The sequence below is a fragment of the Stegostoma tigrinum genome, chromosome 24 (genome assembly GCF_030684315.1).
Source record: "Stegostoma tigrinum isolate sSteTig4 chromosome 24, sSteTig4.hap1, whole genome shotgun sequence".
Taxonomy (NCBI): Eukaryota; Metazoa; Chordata; class Chondrichthyes; order Orectolobiformes; family Stegostomatidae; genus Stegostoma; species Stegostoma tigrinum.
Genome location: NC_081377.1, coordinates 705,388 through 730,142, shown reverse-complemented (window position 1 = coordinate 730,142; position 24,755 = coordinate 705,388). Strand labels below are relative to the sequence as shown.

General features: G+C 42.9%; 1 protein-coding gene across 5 annotated transcripts in view; it reads right to left on the bottom strand.

Annotated features, from left to right (window-relative positions):
• The window catches only part of LOC125464850 (uncharacterized), a 114,021-nt gene that overhangs the window by 24,031 nt on the left and 65,235 nt on the right, over positions 1 to 24,755 (bottom strand). Inside the window, exons 1-3 of one of the 5 annotated variants that reach the window (XM_059654236.1) lie at positions 5,439 to 5,468; positions 4,485 to 4,713; positions 2,114 to 3,131 (exon numbers count right to left, since the gene is read on the bottom strand). The gene's annotated coding sequence lies outside the window, so the exon portion shown is untranslated. Of the gene's footprint in view, positions 1 to 2,113; positions 3,132 to 3,884; positions 3,973 to 4,484; positions 4,714 to 5,438; positions 5,535 to 24,755 lie in introns of those variants that run through there. The other 4 variants (XM_048557691.2, XM_048557689.2, XM_059654237.1 and 1 more) reach the window with 4 other exon arrangements.

Genomic DNA, 24,755 nt, shown 5'->3' with positions numbered 1-24,755 from the left:
TTACATTTGGTTAAGTGTTAGTAGATGGAAAGGAATTTACTGCAGGGCGACCTGCAAAGTGTAAGAGACGTGTTAACGAAGGTAAAATGAACCGTGTGTCAACAGGATGAGACGAAACATATATAGAAAATAACTAAAGAGATCTAGAAATGGGTCCCTAAATTAGACTACAGGGGAAACTGAAATTGATGGGTTCACCGCAATGAAGTAGGTGCAGTGTATAAAGTGCTGGGAGATGAACAGAGGTTTTAATCATGGCATCCCATTGGCGAGAACTAAGAGACTCAAATCAGGTCAGAAACTTAGGATTTTGGGAATTGAAAGTCTGTAAATAATTAAAGAATGTAAATATGAAATGTGCTGTCCTTCCTTGGCAAAGTACAGACAATGGAAATAAGGTATAAGAAAGTCTGACTGTAGTTAAAGTTCATCAGTTGCTAAGACTGAATGGGATTCAGTGTTAGGTGCAGGGACAAGTACGAGCAAAATTCAGACAGGGAAAGTCCACAGTCCTCTAATCAGAAGTGGTGCTGGAGTATTGGAAGATTACAAATATTACACATTGCTCAACAAAACATTCTGAGGACAAACCCAACAACTACTGATCTGGCTGAGGAAAAGTTTTTAATAGTGATAATCTGGGTCAAAATTAATAGTTACATGCACACATGAGGACTAATGAAGGAAAGCCAGCACGAAGTATAGGATAGCATAGGAGTTGGAACATTATGATACAGTTGCAAAAGTTGTTGGTAAGGTTGCACTTGGAGTATTGTGTAGTGTTTTGGAAAAATATAGCCAAACTGGAAAGTGTACAAAGAAGATTTACAAGGATGTTTCAGAGATAGTGGGAACTGCAAATGCTGGAGAATCCGAGATAACAATGGTTTTCTGAAGAAGGGTCTAGGCCCGAAACGTCAGCTTTCCTGTTAGCCAAGATAGGACTTTATTCCTTGGAAAATAGGAGCATGAGGGATAACTATATTGAGGTATAAAATCATGAGGGGCATATATAGGATTAATGTATATAATCTTTTTCCCAGGGATGGGGAATTGAAATCCAGGCAGCACAGGTTTAAGATGAGAGGGCAAAGATTTAAGGAGGACCTGAGGGGCAACTTCTTCATGCAGAGAGTAGTGCGATATGGAATGGATCGCCTGAGGAAGCGGTTAAGGCAGGTATGATAGCAACATTTAAACTGGAGGGATATGAACCAAATGCTGGCAATTGGAACTAGCTGAGTCAGCATCATGGACCAGTTTGGGCTGAAGGGTCGGTTTCCATGCTGTATTACTGTTAAATCTGTTAAAGGCAAATCACATTTAATAAATATAATTTGAGTTTTTTTGAGGAAATAACAAAGCAGGTTGATGAAGGTAAAACAGTTGATATAGCATACATGGACGTCCAATAAGCTTATCAAGTGCCTATGAGTAAAGTGAGAGCTCAAGGAGCACAAAATCAATGCAATGAAAGGAAACAGAGAACACAGTGGCAATGAATTGTTTTTCTCAGATTGGAAGTGGGCATACAGCAGTGTAACAATGGGTTAATATACTAGGAATGTTACTTTTTTCCATATACCACTAGGTCCTGGGCACAATTTCAAAATTTGCAGATGGCATGAAACATTGAAGTATAGTAAGTCCCTGTTTTGAGTTGCCCTGCTTGAAATCGTTCCTTTTAAAGTTGATCAGTTTTAAGGCCAACATTTGCACTTTGCCTTTTTAGTTTTGGAGTTCACATTCATTTGCATTTACTGCATCATTTTGTGGTGTTGCACATTGCCAATCGGCACCATTCCAAAGTGTGTGTGACAGCAGGCAGTCATTAACACTCTTGGAAACTGTGATTTATTTTCAAAAACATACTGAAGTAAAGTTCTCAATGCAGAATATGCAACCAACAGGTTATTTCATTCAAAAAGAAGCTGAAGCTTCTCATTTCTGTGCAGAAAAGGCTCGATTCTAGACTCTGCAAGTTGATATCAACTCTGAAGCTCAAATGTGTCTGCTTTGAAGTCTGTGGGACTGGCAATTACTATTATGCAGAGATTAATAGCTTTCCCTGTCTCAGGGTTTTTCGGTGAAGAATGTAGGGTGCAGTACTTACCTTCACAAATCCAACTCTGCAATCCTCTGATTAATTTTGGAGCCCCATCTTCGGCAGCTTTTCCACTTTACAGCAGGAGGAGGCAGAAAGGCCATTCTGAAGTCCTTTAAGGTCTTAATGCAGCTACAGATTCAATAAGTTGAAAAGGAAAGTTGTGATGAAATACCACCCCTTGAATGTTCTCAACAGCTTCACAACTCATGGAGGAGGCAAGGAAAATCTTCAGAGAGAGTGCAATGCCAAAGTCAACTGGATGATCGATGACAGTGATACCAGGTGAAGATAATCAAAAATATTGAGCAGTCTTTTTCAAGCTTGATGATGATCCTGCTCGCTCATTCCATTAATTCCCCCAAGATCTGGCTGTTTAACTTACATTGCCTTCAATTTTAAAACAAATTCACTCGAACTTCAGTCACCAGAAAACGAGAAAGAAAAGGGTCTTTCACTAACAACACCCAGGAAATAAAGGTTCTGTTCCAAAAGGCATTCATGCATGCCTTTTCCCATCAATTAAGTTCAAGTTGGATTCTCCAGATGTTACGATCCCCTTCTTGACAAAAGCAAACATTGCTGTGGAAATCCATTAATGCTGTCAACATACCAGCTCAGTCATTGGGTGACTGAGTATGAAAAGACCCAAGTACCAAGTCTCAAACCCAAGATTAAGGTTACCTTCGCTAAGCAGCAGTCATCTCTGGACTCCTATCTATGAGTCAGAGTTGTCCTTAAAAGCACCTCGGAAGAGATCAAAACTTCCATCAACTATGGGATAAAGTTTATTCGAGAAGGCTCCAAACCCAGAACAACTCTGTCAGGAAACATGCAGAGGTGATGTCAAAGCAGTGGATTAAATGTAAAAATAACTCCAAACCACTCCATCTAACTGACCCTCCAAGCTACACCTGACTCACAGGTACATAGCCAGAGTCAGCAGATCACGCATTGGATTTATCAGCCATCTCAGATCCCATCGAACTGGAATGGAAGCAAGTCATCTCCGAACATAAGAGACTACCTAAGAAGAAAGAGAAACTGGTAAGTGCTGTCTAATTAGAAGTTATACAGCATTTCTTTATATTGAACGATTTATTTTACTTTTAGATGGTTGTGATTCTCTTCCCCAGAGAATAGGCAAAGCAGGGTCACTGAATAATTTAAAGCAGATTTATAAATTTCTGACTAACCAAGAGTCAAAAGGTATGTGAGCCAGCAGGAAAATGGAGGTTACAGTCAAATTAGCAATGACCTTATCAAACAGCAGAGTAGGCTCCAAGGGACAAAACAGCCTCCCCGTGGATCTAACATACATTCAAATGTATTATGTAAGTTGTTTTGTTTGAGAATGCACAGTGCTGCACATGTATTTCAACTTGTACATTGTCTTCTCAAGTAAGAAGAGACCAAAATAATTTAACTCCAATTTTATCTCCTTTGGGAATCTATGATTCAATGAAGTTGTAATATGACAGAATGAAACTTCAATTTTAATGCAGATTTGCTGTATTGTGAAATGTGAGAAGATTACTCAGAGTTCAAGAGGACATAGGTTGCTGAATGGAAAAGTGCTAGACAGAACACGTTGTATTAAAAAAATAGAAGGTATAATTCTAAAGGGACGAGGAACAGAGACAGAATCTGGGGTACATGTGCATAAATCATTGAAGGTGCCCAAGCCGAAAGTGAAAGTCTTAAATGGCAAATAGAATCTATGATTAATAAATAGATTTTGAGATTACAAAAACATGGAACCTTCAAAAAACACGCTTACTTGGTCTCATCTGACGTATTGTCCAATTCTAAACGCGAGAAGAGGCGTGCAGTTTGCGAGACGATACAGAAAAGATGCATAAGAATGGTTCCAGGGTTAACCATTTTGTGGATACATTGAAGAGGCTATGCTCATTAAGCTAAACCACAGGAGCTCATTCAGATTGATAGGTCCATGCCATCTCCCCATCACAGCTATTTAACTAGTCCCTATTCCCTCCGAGTTATGAAAAGCCATGATTAAAATCAGCTTTTCTCACATTCTGAGGCACTGTATTCTGCACACTAACCATCTATTGTATATAAAACGCTCTCCATATCACCAGTGAGTTTTTGTGGCTTAACTTAGTATCCTCTAATTCTTGATTCTTCCACCAGTATGAATGATTTCTCCCTAACTAACGTGCCCAGATCCCGCCATGTTTTTACAATAGATGTATCAGAGCGATGGTAGGGATTACGGAGAAGGTGAAAAAGGAGTAAATGGAGTAAACAAGAAGAGGATGTAAGGGGGAAAAAACCTACATTTGTACAATGCCTTTCACGGATACCACACAACCCACAGCACTTTACAGTAATTGACTTTTAAAATATAGCACACCTTCGAAGTATAGTAACTTGTGTAATGTACGAAACGCAGCAGCCATTTTTTGCACATTAAGCTCCCACAAACTGCAATATCATGAAATAACCAGATCATTTTTTGGGATGTTGATTGAGGGATAAACATCAGCCAGGACAATTGGGAAGACTCTCCGTCTGTTCTTTAAATCAAACGATTGCATGTAAAACGTCTTCAAGGGGAGATGAGTGTTAACATCCTACAGTATCTGAAACGGCCACAAATACCGTGAATTATAAGAGTCCATCTCCTCGGGTGTGGGGTTCAAATTTAGGGGATACATTTTTAAATGAGAGTAGAAACAAGAAAGAAAAGGACATGACAGGCAACTTTTTTTTTACACAAGACAGTGGTTCGAGTATGGAATGAACTGCCAGAAGAAGTTGTGGATGTAGGTACAGTTATAGCGTTTAAAAGACGCTTGGATAAATTCAGGAGGAGCGAAGGTTTAGGAAGATGTGGGCCAAGGGCAGACAAGTGGAACTAGTTTAGTTTGGGAATATAGTCGACATAGACCGTTGGGGCCGAAAGGTCTGTTTCCGTGCTGTATGACTCCATGGCAACACTTCTGACAAGTCGATATTCCTTTAGTACTGCACGGAGATCGATTTTTTTGCACAGAAACGCCCTACTGAACACTCAATGCGGCAATGCTATGAGAGGGAGGGGAGACAGGGCCGGGGAGAGCGATGCACATCATTGTGATGGAGATGGGGAAGAGAGGCTGAGGGAATGGTTCGGAGATGCACACAGTTACAGGGTGAAGGGGGCTCTGTGAGGTGACAGACGGGGGAATGAATACAGGGGCGAGTCGGAGAGAAGCTGGGTTCGGGAATGAGGGGGGGGGGGGGGGGGAACGGCAGGGACCGTGACTGAGCCGGGTGCCGGTTGAGGCGGCGGCGGACAGCGGGCACGAAACGAACATGAACTCACGTGGAACAGCGGCGCGAGCCGGACCGTCAGAGCCCGGGTTAAAGGTCACCGACCCGCGGAGAGGAGGCGCCAAAATGGCGGCAGCAGTGAACGGCGGCTCCGACAGTCAGGGCGCATGCGTCAGTGTCATGGCAACCGGCAGGTGAGGTGGGCCTTAGGCTTCAGGGTGAAATCGAAGCATTCGGAAATATTTGAGACAACAAGGTGTAGAGCTGCTTGGACGCAGCAGGCCAAGCAGTATCTTAGGAGCAGGAAAGCTGACGTTTCGGGCCTAGCCCCTTCATTAGAAAAATCGGAAATGTTGTTTAGTGGGTTCACCGGAAGGAGCAGAAAGAATATGTTCAGTCTGGCCACCGCAGATCCACATCACTTTCATATCCTCAAATACCGTTTTCCAACAAATACCTCTTGAATCTAGATGTGGAAAAACAATGATGGAAATATTCATCAGGTCCAGTGGGAAGCCTCTCTGATGAAGGGTCTAGGCCCGAAACGTCAGCTTTTGTGCTCCTGAGATGCTGCTGGGCCTGCTGTGTTCATCCAGCTCCACACTTTGTTATCTTCTGTACTACTGTTGCTGCTAGAATCATGGCATCCCGACAGTGTGGAAACAGAGATCATGCTGCTGGGCCTGCTGTGTTCATCCAGCCTCACATCTCATTATCTTGGATTCTCCAGCATCTGCAGTTCCCATTATCACAGTGTGGAAACAGAGGCGCTTTGGCCCAACAACTCCACAACAATCCCCAGAACACCCCACTCGGATCAATTCGCGTATAACCCACTTAATCTACACATCCATGAACACGAGGGGCAATTTAGCCAATCCAATCCACTTAACCTGTACATCTTTGGACTGTGGGAGGAAACCCACGCAGACACGGGGACAATGTGCAAACACCACACAGACGGTTGCCCGGCGCGCGGGGGGGGAATTGAACCCAGGTCACTGGTGCTGTGAGGCAGCAGTATTAACCACTGAAATGCCCTCAGTTGATAAGCTGGAATCTGAGCTTCAAACACTGTGGCACATCTGGGAGGAGGAGGAGAAGTACCTGGACGCTTTGTTTCAGGAGGCAGTCACACCAGATAGATTAAGTACTTCAAATTCTGCCAGTGATTAGGGACGGCAGGGCATGATTTCACATAAGGCAGATAGGGGGATCCTGAATTCAGGAACATAGGAGACTTAGCTCTTGATTTTGTCCAACAGATATGAAGTACTGGTTCCCTATGAAGATGAGGAACAGGGCGGGAGGAAGGATGAGGCAGCTGACCACTGCACCATGGTACAGGAGCCATTCTAGCGGGAGGGAGCAAAAAGACAGGTGGTAGTTGTAGTGGATTCTATAATTAGAGGGATTGATAGTATCCTTTGTAAGCAGGATTGAGAGTCCTGCATTCAGACATTGTAGGAGCTGCTGATGCAGGACTCTGAAGAGATAATAAGGTGTAGAGCTGGATGAACACAGCAGGCGAAGCAGCATCAGAGGAGCAGGAAACCAGACATTTCAGGTCAGAACTGATTTTGGAATTCAAAAAGAAGATATAAAAGCATAAAGTCACTTTTCCTGAATGCCCATAGCATTCGAAACGAGGTAGATAACTGAGTAGCACAAAAATCTCCCCTCCCCCAACTGCATCCCAAAACCAGCCCAGCTTGTCCCTGCCTCCCCAACCAGTCCTTCCTCCCACCCCCAGCCCCACCTCCATTTCTTACCTACTAGCCTCATCCCACACCCTTGACCTGTCCGTCCTCCCTGGACTGATCTATCCCCTCCCTAACTCCTCACCTTTCCTGGCTCCATCCCCACCTCTTTGACCTGTCTGTCTGCTCTTCACCTAACTTCTCCTCTATCCATCTTCTGTCTGCCTCCCCCTCTCTCCCTATTTATTTCAGAACCCCCTTCCCCTCCCCCATTTCTGAAGAAGGGTGTAGGCCTGAAACATCAGCTTTCCTGCTCCTGTGATGCTGCTTGGCCTGCTGCGTTCATCCAGGTCTACACTTTGTTATCTCAGGATAAGTAAGGTAGTTACTAGGATTTTTAGCTAGTGAATTGGGGAAGGGAAGGGGAAGAATGATGGGAACTATAATGGTGAATAGAGAGAAAGCAGCAGGTTAATGTGAGCAGGAGATTTTAACTACATCGAGGACAATGAAAGAAGTTGAAGGAAAACTCAGGAGATATTATTGATGGAGATTCTGGAATTCAAAAAGAAGATATGAAAGAATGAAGTCACTTTTCCTGAATGTAGATAAGTTAGCAGCACAAATCATCATGAATCATCTTCCATTTCTGATGAAGGGTCTAGGCCCGAAATGTCATCCTTCCAACTCCTCTGATTTGGCTTGGCTTGCTGTGTTCATCCAGGTCTAAGTTGAGCTGAGGCCATAATCTTATTGAACGGCAGAGTGGACTTGAAGGGCCAGATGACCTAATCCTGCACCTGGTTCTTATGTTCCGAAATGGAAGAAGCTGAGTAGGTTTGGTAGCATCTGTGGATGGTTTTAACTCTGATGTGACTTCTTCAGAATACTTCTCCGTCATTTCCTGTGTTGATTTGGATTTTCAGCATTCACAGTACTTTTCTTTTATTCAATACATCTCACTCATCAGTTTTACCAGTTTCACCTCGCAGGCATGTTCTAGAAGACATCGCTGGCTTTTCTGTGCTGGTCAAGTGCTAGAAATAGTAATATTTTCTGGATATCACATTTGGAGTTTGCTTTGTTCTAATTTCTTTGAGTATTTCTTCATTTTTCTTATAAGATGAAGGACGAGGAGCAGAAATAGGCCATTCAGCTGTCAACTTTATTTTGCTGTTCATTGATGGCTGATCTGTTGATCCTCGACACCAGTTTTGATGGGATCCGTTGTTATTTCATTATGAAAGATGGGATAGCATTACATATATGAAACTCCACACGGATAAACACATGCACAATATCTTAGCTGTGTTCAATATTATCTTTTCAGCTGTGACCAAGTCTTTCTAAATTCTGGACAGAGCATCCATAATCACATCCAATTTTCTGGCAACATGGATGATTTTCAAGTGGTAGAGTTAAATAAACAAACTGGCATTCTGGGTCTTAAACCTATTATTGAATTAGCAGGTTGTGGCCAATATAAACTGGATCTCACTCTCTGTGCATTTCAAACATATATCCACAAGTATTTGAGAACCTGTCATAAACTGAAGGTTTCCTTCATGGCTATGGAGTAATCTTTCTGATGCTTGTTTATTTTTTTTCAAGAAAGTACCCGATTGGCCTGTCTATTCTGAATTCATCTTCCTGAAGGAGGCCAGTGCCTACCAATCACTTGCATCACTGCCTGCTTTAAATGCCTGTTTAAAGTTTGGAGCTGCAAGTACAGGCTCACTTATTAAAATAGCTTTCAGCTTTTCAGAAGCTGTCTGGCATTTCTCAGTGACACAACCTTTGCTGTATTGTGCAGGAAGTCTGACAGTGAGGCATCTGTTTTGAGTTTAGGATGTACTTTAAGTACAAGCTATGCACTTGCAAGAATGTTATGATTTCCCATTTTATTGCAGGAATAAGGAACTATTCAACTGCTTGTGTCTTTGCAACGCTGAGCAGTACTTTTCGTGGCTCAGTACGTGTTCCACATAGGTCACTGGGGCCTTAGTGAAGTCACTCTGTGATTTTGACCACCAGGTCAGTTAACATTATTTTCTGGAAAAGGGCTTCCAGTTTATCTAGGGATAGTACGAACTACCGATTCTGGAGTCAGAGATAACACAGTGTGGAACTGGAGGAGCACAGTGGACCAGCCAGCATTAGAGGAGCAGAAAAGTTGACTTTTTGGATCAGGACTCTTCCAGTTTATCTAAGTGTGTTTCCCATGTGTTGCTGTACACTTGGAAGTTATCTAGTTAATGCAATTTGATACTACAGCCACTATCTAGTGGTATGTTGAAGTGACAGGCAGCAAAAAGCTCAAGATCATTTTTGCGTTGGAGCACAACGCAGTTGCCCAGTCGGTGCTTCGTCTCCCCAATATAAAGAAGACTACCTTGCGAACAGCGAATACAATATACTGGATTGAGTAAAGTGCAAATAACTCACTGCTTCATCTGGATGGTATGTCTGGGTAGCATCAGAGGAGCAGAAAAGTTGACATTTTGGGTTGGGAGAAATGTCCTGACCTGAAATGTCAACTTTCCTGCTCCTCTGATGCCGCCTGGCCTGCTGTGTTCCTCCAGCTCCACACTGTGTTATCTCTGACTCCAGCATTGCCAGTTCAAACTATTTTACTATCTCTAGATAAATTGGAAACCCTTTTCCAGAAAATAATGTTAACTGGTCATCCTGGTGAAACTCCTCTGTACCCTGTCCAGTGCTATCACATGCTTTCCTTAATGAGGTGACCAGAACGGCATACAGTACTCCAGCTATGGCCTAACCAAAGCTCTGTACAACACCAGTATTACTTCCTTGTTCTTATGTCAATGTCATGACTGATGAAAGCAAGTGTTCCATGTGCCTTTTAAACTATCCTATTCACACGCTCTGCAGACTTCAGGGATCTAATTACCCCAAGATCTCACTGTTTCTCTAAACTACCTAGTGTCCTGCCATTCATTAAATACTCCCTCATTTTGTTTCTTCTTCCAATGTGCATCACCTCACACATTGACTGAGTGGTTAGCACTGCTGCCTCACAGCACCAGGGATTCCACCCTCAGGTGACTATCTCTGTGGAGTTTGCATGTTCTCCCTGTGTCTGCATGGGTTTCCTGCGTGTGCTCTGATTTCTTCCCACAGTCCAAAGATGTGCGGGTTAGGTAGATTGACCGTGCTAAATTGCCTATTATGCCCAGAGATTTTTTTTGTATTCATTCATGGGTTGAGGGCATTGCTGGCCAGGTAGCATTTATTGTCCATCCCTAATTGCCCAGAGGGCAGCTGAAAGTCAACTACATTGCTGTGCATCTGGAGTCACATGTAGGCCAGACCAGGTAAGGTTGGCAGTTTCCTTCCCTAAAGGGCATTAGTGAGCTAGATGTGTTTTTCCAACAATCGACAATGGATTCACGGTCGTCATTAGACTCTTCAGTTGAGATATTCATTGGATTCAAATTCTACAGTCTGCCATGGCAGGATTTGAACTTGGGTCCCCAGAACATTATCTCGGACTCTGGATTAACAGTCCAGTGAAAATACTAGGCCATCGCCATGAAGAGGTTAGATGGATTGGCATGGGAAATACCATCTGTAACTTCCTGTAACTTACAACCATCTTCACTATTAACCACTCTACCAATGTTGGCGTCATCTGCAGGTTTGCTGAACATTCCTCCCCCTACATTTTCAACTGCATTATTTACATATCTAACAAACAATAAGGGTCTCAGCTTTGATCCTGGACACCAGCTCCAGTCACTCACACAGCCTTGTAACATTATCCTTTTTGTCTTCCTTATAAGCCAGTTTCTGGTCCATGTTGCCAAGTTTCTTCCCATTCCAAATGTTTTAACTTTGTCAACCAGTCTCACGTGGAACAAAAAGTTGCTAGAAAAGCTCAGCAGGTTTGGCAGCATCTGTGAAGGCAAAAAACAGAGTTAACGTTTTGGGTCTGGTGACCCTTCATCAGTTCTGAGGAAGGGCCACTGAACCTGAAATGTTAACTGTGTTTTTTACATGTTAACTTAGCTTTTCCAACAGCTTTTGTTTTTGTTCCTCATTTACAGCATCCACAGTTCTTTCAGTTTTTATTTAGTCTCCCATGTGGAACCTTACTAAAATCCATATAAACCACATGAACTGAACTTCTCTCATCCACACACCTGATCACATTTTCAAAAAGTTCTAAAAAATTTCTTAGGCCTCATCTCCCTCTGACAAAGCCATACTTACTGTGCCTAATTAACTCATGCCTTTCCAAGTGGGCATTAATTTATCCTTTCAGAATTTTTTTCCAACAGTTTCCCTACCACTGAGAGATTCACAGGTCTAATTTCCTGGCTCAACTCCACCACCCTCTTAAAATGTGCAAACACATTAACCATCCTCCAAGTCCTCTGCCACTTCGCCTGTGGCCAGAGAGAAATTAAAAATTGGAAAATCACTTATCGTGGCTACTCTGTAGGGTTGTCTTATGAAGAGCGGTTGAGGGACTGGGTCAGAGCTCCGTTGAGTTTAGAGGGACAAGGGGGAATCTCATTAAAAATTACAGTATACTGAGAGTCCTGGATAGACATGGAGATGTTTCCCCCCGTTGTACAGACTAAGACCTGAGGGCATCACCTCAGAGTGGGATGACCCTTTAGAACTGAGACAAGGAGGAATTCCTTCACCCATACAGTGATGAATTTGTGAAAGTCTTTGTTGCAGAAAGCTGTGGAGGCATCCTCCCCAGTGAATCATAGAATTCCTACGTGTGGAAACAGGCCCTTCGGCCCAACAAATCCACATCGAACCTCAGAGCATCCCACCCAGACCATCCCCCTATAACCCACCTAATCTGCACATCTCTGAACACTATGGGCAATTTAGCATTACCAATCCACCTAACCTGCACACCGTTGGACTGTGGGAGGAAACTGGAGCACCCGGAGGAAATACACACAGACACGGGGAGAACGTGCAAATTCCACACAGTCACCTGAGGCTGGGATCAAACCTGGGTCGCTGGCACTGTGAGGCAGCAGTGCTAACCACTGTGCCACCAATGCCATCCACTGTGCTAGCATGTTGGACAAACTCAACAAGGTCTCTCTGATCTACGGAGCTCCTAGGGTCCAACCATTCAGCACGTATTCCCCTGCATTGTTTGTTGTGCCCAAGTGCATCACTTCGCACTTGTCCAGATTAAATTCCATTTTCCACTGATCAGCCCATTTGACTAGCTGTTGATATCCTCTTGTAGGCTAAGGCTACCTTTCTCATGATTTGACACTTCTCCAATTTTTGTATCATCTGCAACCTATTGATCAAACCTCTCACATTCAAGTCTAGATCTTGATTATGTTCTGAGGGATTACATGTTTTTTGGACGATGGAGTGGATGTTATACACTATTATAATCCCCATCTGATGTCATTACTCAGCAAGTAGAACCCAAACTCAGATTTGGCTGGATAGATCATATTTTTTTTAGGTTTTACTGAGGTGATCTGAAGTACAAACATGCTATTCGACAAACTTGGTTTTAGCAAAAAAACAGAAGTTCTTGAATTGAAACAAATGAAATCAAAACAACAAACCAAACTGTTTACGTACACAGACGTAAAGGTTTTGAAACACCTGGTAAACCGAATTCAGTTAATCCCAAAGGCAATCCTTCACTGTTCTCAATGAGCGAGAATTCCCTTCTGTAGGGCATAATTCATATGTGGCTTCAATTCCCAGTGTTCACAATCTGGGACCATGTTCCTTGAGTCTTCATACTGCTGACGTTTCACTTTCATATCTTCAAGTAACCCTGTCAGAGCTTTAACCAAACACTTTAAGCAGGGAGGGGAAGTTGCCCTTTTGAGAAGGGAGGACAAAACAACGGTGCTTAGAGAGGATATTCTTGAAGGGTCATCAAATGTTTAAAACTTAGAAACAAGAAGGGGGTGGTCACTCTTTTGGGGCTGTATTATGGACCCTCAAATAACCAGCGGGTACTAGAAAAGCAGATGTGTAGAGAAATTGCAGATACCTGTAGGAATAATAGAGTACTGTATTATTGGTTGGAGATTTTAATTTCCCCTGTATTGACTAGGCCGCCCAGACATGGTGGAATTTCTCAAATGTGTCCAAACATTTCCTGAATCAATATGTAGAGGGCCCTACTCAGGAAGGTACAACACTGGATGTCCTCTTAGGAAACAAGGTCGGGCAAGTCACTAAAGTGTCAGTCGGAGTGCACTTTGCATCCAATACCCATAACTCTCTTAGTTTTAACATAGTTATGGAAAAAGGTAGGGCAGGTCCACATGTTAAGGTGCTAAACTGGAGCAGAGCCAATTTTGAAGCCATTAGGCAGGATCTAGCAGAGGTGGATTGAGTGGGTCTGTTTGAAGGAAAAGGAACAACAAGCAAATGGGATGTCAAGAGTTCAGGGACAATATGTCCCTGTTAGAGTGAAGGGAAAAAACTGGCAGATTTAGGGATCCCTGGCTGATGAGGGATATTGAGGCTCTGATCAGGAAAAAGAAGAAGGCATACATTGGGTTTAAGCTATCGGGCTCAAGCGAGTCCCTTGATAACTATGAAAAGAGTAGGAGCATACTGAAAAGTGAAATGAAAAGAACAAAAAGAGGGTATGAGATGGATCTGGCAGATAAGGTTAAAGATAATCCCAAGAGATTCTACAACTATATTAAGGGTAAAAGAGTGGCAAGGGACAGAATAGGTCCTTGAGGGCCAGCATGGCCATCTATGTGTGGAGCCACTGGAGATGTGGGAGATGTTTTAATGAATATTTCTCCTCTATGTTTACTGAGGAGAGAATCATGAATATGAAGGAATTAAGGGGAAAAAATGGGGTGATTTGGACTGCATATACATTACCAGAGAGTAGGTGTTTGCAGCCTTAAAGCATTTTAAGGTGGATAAATCCCCTGGGCCTGATCAAGTCCATCCTCGGATGTTGTGGGAGGCTGGGGAAGAAATTGCAGAGGCCCTTGCAGAGATTTTTGCTTCGTCTTTAGCCACTGATGAAGTTCCAGAAGACTGAAGGGTAGCTAATGTTGTTCCATTGTTGAAGAAAGGTAGCAAGGACAAGCCAGGGAACTGCAGGCCAGTGAACGTGACATCAGTGGTAGGCAAGCTATTGGAGAAGATAGTGACGGACAGGATCAACCAACATTTGGATAGTCAAGGTCTGATTAGGGATAGTCAGTAGGGATTTGTGCATGGGAAGTTATGCCTGACAAATCTTTTAGAGATTTTTGAAGAGGTAACTAAGAGGATTTAAAATTAGAGTCCTCACACTGAGGTAGACAATTTCTTAAGAGTTCTAAATCACTTCTCTTTTACACAAGCAACTGTTTTACACGGAGATAATGGGAACTGCAGATGCTGGAGAATCTAAGATAACAAAGTGTGAAGCTGGATGAACACAACAGGCCAAGCAGCATCTCAGGAGCACAAAAGCTTTTGTGCTCCCGATAAACTGTTTTACACATTCAGCTTTGGCTAACAATTGTGCAAATTTGTCAAACTGAAACTTGAAAGCTTTTTCTAACAAGTAAACAATAGATGGAGACGTAGCCCAGAGAGAGAACAGCAATGACCAAGGAATGGATAATAGTGAATTTAAGGAGAAAGATAATCTGTTAATTGGGATCAGTAGTGGGTGAAAATGGGTTGGCTGTGGTGAAAGCAGCCTATGTGATGACGAGGCCTGATGTTTAGGGTTGAGGAAAGTGTTCAGGCCTTGCAGTTATTGAACTCAATGTTGAGTCTTGAAGGCTGCAAGAGTCCCAAATTGGAAAATGAATTATAGAGTTAAACAGTATAGAAACAGACTCTTTGGCGCAACTTATCCATGCTGACCTGGTTTCCTAAATTGAACTAGATCCATTAGCATGATTTGGCCCATATCCACCTATTCATCGACATATCCAAATGTCTTTTAAGTGTTGTAATTGCACCTGCCTGTAACATTTCCTCTGGTGGCTTGTTTGCACCACCCTCTTAAAAAGTTGTCCTTTAGATCCCTTATAAATATTTCCCCTCTTCATCTAAACTAGACAGCACAGGTTTTTAGGCTCCCTTGCCCTGGGGAAAAGACCTTGGCTATTCATCTTATCTTATCTCCTCATGATTTTATGAACCCCTATAAGGTCACCCTCAGCTTCCTACGGTCCATGGAAAAATGTCGCAGCCTATCCAGCCTCTCCTTATAAATCAAACCTTTCAGTCTCAGCAACATCCTTGTAAATATTTTTTATACCCTTTCCAGTTTAACATCCTTCCAATAACACGGTGACCAGAATTATACAAAGTACTCCAAACACGGCTTTACCAGTGTTTTGTACAGCGGTAACATGACGTCCCAATGCCAATACTCAGTGCTGTGACAGATGAAGGCAAGCTTGTCAAATGCTTTCTTCACCACCCTGTCCAGCTCTGATGCCACTTTCAAGGAACTGTGTATTTACACCACAAGGTATCTGTTTTATGACATTCATCACGGCCCTACCATTATCTGTAAGTCCTGTCCTAGTTTATCTTATTCAAATGCAGAACCTCACATCTATCTGAATTAAACTCCATCTGCCAATCCTCAGCCTACTGGCCCACTTGCCCAAGATACCGTTGTACTCTTCAACAACCTTCACTAATTTTGGTGACATCCGCACAGTTACTAACCATATCTTCTATATTCTCATCCAAATCATTTGTATAAATGATGAAACAGTGGACCCAGCACTGATCCTTGTGGCACAACGTGGTCTTAGGTCTCAAGTCTGAAGTACAACCCTCTGCCACCACCTTCTGCCTCCTACCATCAAACTAATTTTTTCTGATGATGGGTCTAGGCCTGAAATTGTCAGCTTTTGTGCTCCTAAGATGCTGCTTGGCCTGATGTGTTCATCCAGCTCAATACTTTGTTATCTTGGATTCTCCAGCATCTGCAGTTCCCATTACCCCAATTTTGTATCCAGTTGGCTAGCTTTCCCCGGATCCCATGTGACTTAATGTTGCTAACCAGTCTACCCTGCAGAACCTTGTCAAAGGCCTTGCTAAAGCTCATGAAGACAACATCTATCGCTCTGCCTTCTTCCATCTTCTTGGTCACCTTTTCCAGAAACTTGGTCAAAATTGTGAGACACAATTTCCCACACACAAAGACATGCTGACTCTCCCAATTCAGTTCTTGCCTTTCTAAGCACATGTAGATCCTATCTCGGAATCCCTTCCACAACTCACCCACCACTGATATTAGGCTCACCAGTCTGTAGTTCTCTGGCAGCCTTTCTGAAATAAAGGTATAACTTTAGTCATCTTCCAGTCTTCCAGCACCTCACTCATCACTGATGCAAATATCTCTACTAGGAACCACACAATTTCTTCCCCAGCTTTTGGGGGGCACAGTGGCTCAGTGATTAGCACTACTGCCTCACTGTGCCAGGGACCCAGGTTCGATTCCACCCTCAGGTGACTGTGTGGAGTTTGCACATTCTCCCTGTGTCTGTGTGGGTTTCCTTTGGGTGCTCTGGTTTGCTCCCACAGACCAAAGGTATGCAGGCTAGGTGGATTGGACATGCTAAATTGCCCATAGTGTTCAGGGATGTGTAGATTAGGTGGGTATAGGGGGATGGGTCTGGGTGGGATGCTCTGAGGTTCGGTGTGGACTTCTTGGGCCAAAGGGCCTGTTTCCACACCGTATGTATTGTATGATCTTCTATGACTTTCATAATGCTCTGGGATACACTTGATTGGATCCTGGGGGTGTATCTATCTTTATGCATTTTAAGACCTCCAGCACCACCTCTTCTGTAACAGTGGCTTTTCAAGACATCACTATTTCTTTTTCTGAGTTCCCTAACTTCTGTCTTTCTGCATGGTAAATTCTGATAAGAAATATTGCCCATTTCCTGTAGTTCCACGCAGACAGCCTAGTTGATCTTTAAGGGGCTATATTCTCTCCCTGATTATTCTTGTGCCCTTAATATATTTATAGAATCTCTTTGCATTCTCCTCTTCCTATCTGCCAGAGCTATTTCATGTTCCCTTTTTGCCCTCCTTATTTCTCTCGTGTACTCTGACACACCTATGCTTCTCAAGGGATTAATCTGATCCTAGCATTCTATAATCGATAAATGCCTTCTTTTGCTTGACTAGAGCTTCGAAATCTCTGGTTATCCAGTGTTCCTCACTCCTGCCGGCATTGCCCTTAACACTAACAGGAACATGCTAGCCCCGAACTCTCATTATCTCACTTTTGAAAGCCTTCCATTTTCCAGAAATTCCTTTACCTGCAAGGGTCTCCCCCAGTCAGCTTTAGAAAGTACCTGTGTAATGTCGTCAAAATTGGTCTTGCCCTTGAGAGCCAGCAGCAGAATTTTGGACACTCCTGTTCTTATCTGTCAGCCAGGGCTTCTTGTTTAGACCAAATTAACAGCCCTAATCAGTGAACTCATATTTTATGAGATCCAAGATAACAAAGTGTGAAGCTGGATGAACACAGCAGGCCAAGCAGCATCTCAGGAGCACAAAAGCTGACATTTCGGACCTAGACCCTTCATCAGCCACCTTGCCGACCTCTTTACAATCACTACGGCCCAGTTTAATTTGTGGACTGGCCTGTCCTTTACCATAAATATTTTAAAACTAATAGAACTTTGGTCACTAGTCCTAAAGTGCTTCCCCAATAGCACCTCAGTCATTTCCCCTGCCTTATTTTCCAAGAGGATGTCAAGTTTGACCTCTTCTGTAGCAAGGTTATCTGTATATTGATTGAGAATGTTTTCTTGAACCCACTTAACAAATTCCTACTCATTCAAGCCCTTAGCAGTACGGCAGTCCCAGCCTATGTTTGGAAAGTTAAAATCCCCTACAATTACAGCCCTGTTATTCTTACAGCTATCTGCAATCTCCTTACGTGTTTGCTTCTCAATTTCCTGTTGACTATTGGGGGTCCTATGGTACAATCCCATCGAAGTGATTACTGTCTTTTTATGGCGTTAACATTTTGGGTCTGGTGACCCTTCCTCAGAACTCAGTTTTGAGTTGTCAGCGCAACATTGAGGGCCGAAGGGACTGTTCTGCGCTGTATTGTTCTATGTTCTAAAGGGTCACCAAACTGGAAACGTTAACTCTGTTTTTTTCCTTCACAGATGCTGCCAGACCTGCTGAGCTTTTCCAGCAAATTTGTTTTTGTTCCTGATTTACAGCATCTGCAGTTCTTTTGGTTTTTACCTCTTTTTATTCCTCAGTTTCACCCATGTTGCTTCACTGGATTATCCATCAGGAATATCCTCTCTGAGGATATGCCTTTCTGGGTGGCATGGTTAGCACTGCTGCCTTGCAGCACCAGGGACTCAGGTTCAATTCCAACCTTGGGCAACTGTCTTTGTGGAGTTAGCATATTCTCCTTGTGTCTGTGTGGGTTTCTTCTGGATGCTCTAGTTTTGTCCCACCGTCCAAAGATGTGGATGCTAAATTGCCCATTGTATCCAGGGATGTGCGGGCTAGGTAGATTAGCCATGGGAAATGTAGAGTTACAAGAATAGAGCAGGGAGGTCTGGGTGGGTTGCTTTTTGGAGGATTGATGTGGATTCAATTGTCTGAATGGCCTGCTTCCATGCTGTATTGGATTCTAAGAAGTACTGCTGTGATGTTTTTATTAATCAAAAATCTCACTCCCCCGCCTTCTCGCCTTCCTATAGCATCTGCACCCTGGAATATTGAGCTGTCGGCCCTGTCCCTCCCTCAGGCACATTTCTGTAATAACTATGATATTCCAATCCCAAATTCCCATCCATGCCCTGAGTTTATCTGTCTTATCTGTCAGGCCTGTTGCATTCGAAATAAATGCAGTTTAATTCACCAGTCTTCCCTTGTTCCATGCTCTTGCCTACCTTGTTTATTTAACTTGCTCTCTTTAAATTTTGTACCAGTCTCAACCTTCTCTCTTGTCCGTGTTGGTTTAGTTGGGTGTTTGCATGTTTATGTTGAAAAGTAGGGCTCGAATATCAATATATGACTCTGTGAAAGGGTGTGGTTGCATTTTCAATGAGATGTTGAGAATTAGCATGAGAATTGTTTCGTGTCTGTTCTTGTTTTTAAACCACAGTCATCCTCAGTCAGTCCAGAGGTAGGAAAAATGGGAACTGTTTCTATTGTTCCTCAGTTTTCTGTAACAAGAATGTGATGTGCCAATAAGAGAGATTTGAAAAGGGCAGGGCTGTGTACAAAATAATCCTGGTTTTAAAATTTTTCCCAGAAGATAAGGAAAGTGAGAAATCAGGAAGGAGAATATTGGAGTATTGTGAAGAGATGCTGTCTTGGTAGAGTTAAAGGTAGAATCTATTTGCTCAGAGATAAGAAGCAAAAGTGATACCATTGTACTACTGGGAGTATGCTATCAACTAATGGAAGGATAGCAAATGTGATTCCCCTGTTCAAGAAGGGGAGTAGAGACAACCCTGGTAATTATAGACCTGTGAGCCTTACCTCAGTTGTTGGTAAAGTGTTGGAAAAGGTTATAAGGGATAGGATTTATAATCATCTAGAAAAGAATAAATTGATTAGGGATAGTCAGCACGGTTTTGTGAGGGGAAGGTCGTGCCTCACAAACCTTATTGAGTTCTTTGAGAAGGTGACCAAACAGGTAGATGAGACTAAACCGGTTGATGTGTTGTATATGGATTTCAGCAAGGCGTTCGATGAGGTTCCCCACAGTAGGCTATTGTACAAAATGTGGAGGAATGGAATTATGGGAGATATAGCAGTTTGGATCGGAAATTGGCTTGCTGAAAGAAGACAGAGGGTGGTAGTTGATGGGAAATGTTCATCCTGGAGATCAATTACTAGTGGTGTACCGCAAGGGTCGGTGTTGGGTCCACTGCTGTTTGTCATTTTTATAAATGACCTGGATGAGGGCGTACAAGGATGGGTTAGTAAATTTGCAGACGACACTAAGGCCAGTGGAGTTGTGGATAGTGACAAAGGATGCTGTAGGTTGCAGAGAGACATAGATAAGCTGCAGAGCTGGGCTGAGAGGTGGCAAGTGGAGTTTAATGCAGACAAGTGTGTGGTGATGCACTTTGGTAGGAGTAACCGGAATGCAAAGTACAGGACTAATGGTAAGATTCTTAGTAGTGTGGATGAGCAGAGAGATCTCGGTGTCCATGTACACAGATCCTTGAAAGTTGCCACCCAGGTTGACAGGGCTGTTAAGAAGGCATACAGTATTTTAGCTTTTATTAATAGAGGCATCGAGTTCCAGAACCAAGAGGTTATGCTGCAGCTGTACAAAACTCTGGTGCGGCCGCACTTGGAGTATTGTGTACAGTTCTAACCACTGGTCACCGCATTATAAGAAGGAAGCTTTGGAAAGGGTGCAGAGGAGATTTACTAGGATGTTGCCTGGTATGGAGGGAAGGTCTTACGAGGAAAGGCTGAGGGACTTGAGGCTGTTTTCGTTAGAGAGAAGAAGGTTGAGAGGTGACTTAATTGAAACATATAAAATAATCAGAGGGTTAGATAGGGTGGATAGGGAGAGCCTTTTTCCTCAGATAGTGACGGCGAGCAAGAGGGGGCATAGCTATAAATTGAGAGGTGAAAGATATAGGACAGATGTCAGAGGTAGTTTCTCTACTCAGAGAGTAGTAAGGGAATGGAACGCTTTGCCTGCAACGGTAGTAGATAGGCCAACTTTAAGTACATTTAAGTCGTCATTGGATAAGCATATAGACGTACATGGAATAGTGTAGGTTAGATGGGCTTCAGATCGGTGTGACAGGTTGGCACAACATCAAGGGCCGAAGGGCCTGTACTGTGCTGTAATGTTCGATGTTCTATTTAGAACAACACATTTGTACTGAAAATACAAGGAGGAGCAGAATATTAATAATGGAGGGGGGGGGGCGCTTCAATTTTCCTGGTATAGGCAGGGATAGTAATGATGAAAAGGCTTTGAAGCAAAACCAAATCCTGCTGATGATGATAACCTGAAACAAAAAGAAAAAAAGAACTGATACTGGAAGCTATGGCAAGAAACAAAACTGAAGTATCAGGTCAAAATGACTTTTCATCACAAATTTCATCAATAATTTCTGAAGAATACTCAAGAAAATCCACTTGATCAGACTGTTTCCAACCCAATGAGGAAGGACACTTTGTTGGATCTGGATCTGGATCTGGGGAATAAGATGGGTCAAATGGGTTGCATGTCTTTAGCAGAACAGTGAAGGAACAGTGATAACACTATCGTAAGGTTTAGGTTAGCCTCAGAAAACAATAATTAGCAATCTGATGTTAAAAAAAATATTATGAGAGGTCTTATTTCAGAAGGGTACAAGTCCACATATCTTGGGTAGATTGGAATCAAAGAATGGGAGGCAAATCTATATTCAAACAATGAACTGCCTTTAAAAAGTACATGGTCATCTACAGTCAAGATCATGAAATGAGTTGACCACTGGCAGATGACAATTAGTGAAGATAAATGCTAAAATGATAAATTTTGCTTGAAAGAAATGGGAAAGGCAATATAAAATAAAAAGGTAGAGTTCTAAATGTGCAGAAGCACAGGAATCTGGGGGAAATCGTATGTGAATCATTGAACTGGCAGGGCAGATCGAGCAGGATCTTGAGCTTGATAAATAAAGGCATAAAATACAAAAGTAATAAAGTTTAGAACCTTTATAAATCACTGGTCTCATCTGAGCGGAGTGTTGTGTCCAGTTCTGGCCATCACGTTTCAGGAACAATGTGAAGACTCTCAAGTCAGCACAGAAAAAAGTTATGAGTAATTGCAGTGATGAGGAATTTCAGTTATATGGTTAGATATAAGAAGTGTTCCCATTGAAAGAGAAGAGATTTGATTGGTAATATTCAAGATCATATGATATCTGGATGGAATAGATAGAATTGATGAAAGGGTCAAGAACCAAAGGATGCAGACTGAAGGCTACATGTGAAGAAACCTTATGAGTGCACCTTTTATTTGGAGGAAGTGAAATGAATGAAAGAGGAGAGGAGGATGGTGCAGACTGGATCTCTTATCAAAAAGAAGTAGAGCTTGTCAAGCCCAGTTGCAGGAGACTGGAGAGTGAAAGCTTTGATGGCTATGGTGAAGAGGAAATTGGGAAGATTAGACATTGAAAATTGAAATGATGTAGGCTTTCAGAAGAGTCACAGATATACATATGAAAAGCGTGGCCAAGAGGTTCAGATAGGAAGAAACCAACCTAATCAGAAACTTTTAGTGGAATCTTATAGGAATCTGAGTAATGTGGGCTATTATGGGATTCATGGCACATCGGATGACAAGCCTGGCAAGGCTGACCATGACATCAGGAGCATCTTGCTCCATTTTTTGTGCTTTGGCTGAGCGGTGAGGCAGTTTCTCACTGGCCAGTGGCATATTGATAATTAAGGAGGGTTATAGCTTGTTAATAGCACAACTTAGCTCATTAATATTCTGCCTCCTTCAGTAGGTTTTTGTAACTTCAGCTTCGTGCTCATTGTAGGCAACCTTCATGTTGCTTATCTCCAAACAACATTTCAGGGTACAATCCATGGGCACCAGCTGCAAGGCTCTCATCCATGGACATTGGCATCCGACATTTGCCAATCTCTTACGAACATCATCACATTTCTCTAACATAATTTGGATACACACATTTGCATTGCAGGCCATTCCAGTAACTAGCATTACAATACTGCTGCCAAGGTCACTTTGCATGCAGGGCCAAGCATCCAGCGCATGAATTGGACCAGGTCACATCCCAGGACTGCTGACTTGCTTTTAAAGCACTTGCGTACTGAATGCGTCCCTGTACAGACACAGCATCAATGCCTTGTCTTGTGACATCTTATGCTATGTCGCGCCAATTAGCACAGTCACACAACGAGCGAACATCTAGCCTGTAAAGCAGTGTGGTACATCAGTCCCACACTTGCCCCATGTGCCAGCAGCTTATGCACCAATTGTAGCAAGCAAGTAGCCATATCCCATATCTTCCAAAGTCATAGGGGAGATGGCATAATAACAAGGAACAAGAGTAGGCCACTTGGTCCTTTCAACCTGTTTCACCATTCAATAAGATCATGGTTGATCCGGTTTTAACTTCAACTCTACATTTGTGCGTATCCCTGATAATCTTTCATCACCTTGGCAACCAAGAATCTATCTACTTCTGGTCTAAAAATACTTAAAGATTCTGCATCCACTGCTTTTTAAGGAAGAGAATTCCAAAGACTGGCATGCTCTGAGAGAAAAATTATTTCTCGTCTTTGTTTTAAATCTCATTCTCAGCAAAGTCCACGGTGGTACGTGTTAATCAGGGTTGCCAGCACAATAAGTCAAGGGCAACCTTTGATACCAGTCCAGGAGCATGGCCATAATCAGGGGTCTGCGGAAAGTGCTTTTGTTAAAAGGGGTCCATGTCACTACAGTCCAGGGAATTGGTCATGGCTGACATGTCCTGTGGCTCCACAGGGTCAGTCTAGGTGGTAGGACTGATGTGAACAGGGAGATGTAGAGGATTCAGTCATGGATATCAGCATTTCTTATCCTGGGCTGTCTGATCTCTCAGCAGGGTGGTCCATGGTCAGTCTGTTGTACTTACGGTAGAGGCAGATGAGAGGTCAGCATGGGGACTGTGCAAAAATGGCCAGAAGATGGTAACTTGGGAACTTTTTCTTTGGTATTGGTTGCTGCAGGTAGAGGGGAATTGGAACTGATAATTGTGAAGGAGGTAATTTGTAATTTGTCGTTTTTACATTTGTGTGAAGGTATATGGTAAAGAATGGATGGGAACAAAATCATGCAGGAGCGATTTTGTGCTTAGTCCGAAGTACCTTGTCTTCAAGTGGCAGGACTTCATTTGGAATAGTTCCCTCATTTGTCAGATGCTCTGGGGGAATCACTGGGTTGTGCAGGCTCATGTAGGTGGATTGGGTGTTGGCCTGGGGAGGTTTGAAACCTACGGAGTTCACGCAGTGGGCCATTGATAAGGGGGATCCTGTTTTGTGGGACCTCACCAAAATGTAGAAGTGGAGGCCTGAAGAACATTTGCTGTAACCTTACATTGTACTGGAAATCAAATGTATACAATGGTGAAACAAATGGCTCCAACCATAGTGATTGGGGTAAGAGATTTGTGAAGGAGGGAGCTGCAAGACCCACAGGTGTTAGGCTCTTTAAAGGTAAACTCCATTACACTGTCCAGGACACAGTCCCTAAAACCTGGCCATGTAATTCATTTGCTCCCTGTGTTTTATGCACACCTTTCTGTCCCACCCATGACTGACCAGCACTTTGGACAGAAATGCCAGGGACAGAAAAGTGATTTTTGATGAAGATGGGTCAACAGGAGCCATTGCCCTATCTGCTGATTTCTTCTTCCTTCTACATGCTGCCCTAGGCTGCCAACACAGATATTGATCCATGGTACCTCCTGTGTTAGATATTGTGCCGCCACAGTTACATTGAGTGCTACACACAGAGTCAAACAAACAGATGTATGATCAAAGCTCTGTAATTTATAGAAATGTAACAAACAATGTCAAAAGCATTCTCACCCATGTCACCAAAGTGCCCTCAATAAGTTTTCTTATCTTCTGCCTCCCACATTGTTTTAGTGCCATCCCTGGCTCTAAAGCTAGAATTGAGGGAG